Consider the following 1,790-nt stretch of genomic DNA (forward strand, 5'->3'; position numbering starts at 1 on the left):
ACGAACTGAATGGGCTGGAAATCTTTCAGCCCATTGACACAAACTTGACCATGAATACACAATTTAAACCTGATCTTGATTATAATAAGTACACAAGTTTCGAAAAAAAGTTTCCCTTTACAAAACATTTTTTTTAAAGGGAAGGGAAGGGATTTTTATTATCCTACTAGCGGACGCCCTCGACTTTGTCCGCATGGAATTAAATTTTTCACAAATCCCTCGGGAATCATGTATTTTTCCGGGATGAAAAGTAGCCTATGTGTTAATCAACAATAAAATCTATTTCCATTTCAAATTTCAGCCAAATCGGTTCAGTTGTTGCGGCGTTAAAAAATTAAACATCCAAACAAACAAACATCCATACAAACCTTTGCGTTTATAATATTTGTAGATTTTTTTAATCAATCAAGGTTGAATGTAATGTCAACTGTTTATAACGGTATTTTCGATGTGCGAAATTTCATATGAGCATCTAAATTTCTTGTCCAAAAAACTCTTATGCAATTATTTTTAACGCCTCCAAGAACCTGTTGTAATCTCTAAGTAATACGAGAAAATAGTTTTCATAAAAAAAATATTCACCACAGAGTGACGGCAAGTTTTTCACAATCATTGCCATTATGTATTTAGTCTACCTATATCTTAATATAAATGCGAAGGGTCATGTCACTTGATGTACAAAGCTGAAATTTGACAGGGAGGTAGTTTTTAGTTAGTAGGTACCCACTAAAAACGGATTTTGCGATAGGGTCGGATTAAAGAGGTCTAAGGGCGGACAAAGTCGCAGGCGTCCGCTAGTCTATAATATGATTAAGAGGTAGCTAAAGTGTGTGGTCTATGGAGTAATCTCTGGATCTACTGAACCGATTTTGTAAATTCTTTTACCAATATAAAGCCACGTTATTTGTGAGTGTCATGGGTTATATTTCATCTTCGTATTCTCACGGAATCCGGAACTACGCTAGTAAAACCGCAGGCGTCGGCTAGTGGTATACAAAGCTGAACGTTCTAAAAAGGTAGAAAGATATCGTTTTCACGAAAAATCTGGATGGTATTGTAGGGACCTTTGTACCCATATTTTGTAAGACAATACATTCAGAATATTTTCAATAGGCAACAGTAGCACAGAATTAGTATTCTGTGATAGAGAGTAAGTATGATAAGAATAAAAAGTCCTCGCTTTTTTTTATATACTCACACTTCATGTATTAGTATTTCCTCTTTAACGAGCCCATATTTCGCGTTTATTCAATTGTTTACCTAATCCTTTGAGCGTTATGAATTAACAAATTGCACGAACTCAATTCGCCAAGTAGTAGTAACATGCAACTAGGGTTGGCAATATTTTTCAGAAAAATATAGTATTTTTCCGATTTAAGTTGAGAAAAATATAATACACTTAAAGAAAATATAGTATTTTTAAGGAATAGGCATAAAAATAGACCTATAATTATATTTGTAGCCTTTTTATTTTTAGAAAAACTATATTTATTAGCAACTATCATCTCTTGCATTCTAGAATTTTTCAATTAAAACTTGGCACGGTTTAAGACTTATAATACGGAAACGGTTATAGGATACTTTTTATTGCGAAAATAAAATAAGTAAAGGGTGAAATAGGGGTTGAAAATTTGTATGAAAAGTCTTCAATTTTAGAGTTACAGTTTTAAAAATTTGTTCATTAAAATAAAATTCAAATAAAAAATAAAATTCAACCCCTAAAGTGGTGAAATAGGGCTTGAAAGTTTACATTGACTTCCACGCGGACTAAGTTGCGGGCGTCTGCTAGT

Source organism: Bicyclus anynana, chromosome 5 (assembly GCF_947172395.1).
Source record: "Bicyclus anynana chromosome 5, ilBicAnyn1.1, whole genome shotgun sequence".
Classification (NCBI taxonomy): Eukaryota; Metazoa; Arthropoda; class Insecta; order Lepidoptera; family Nymphalidae; genus Bicyclus; species Bicyclus anynana.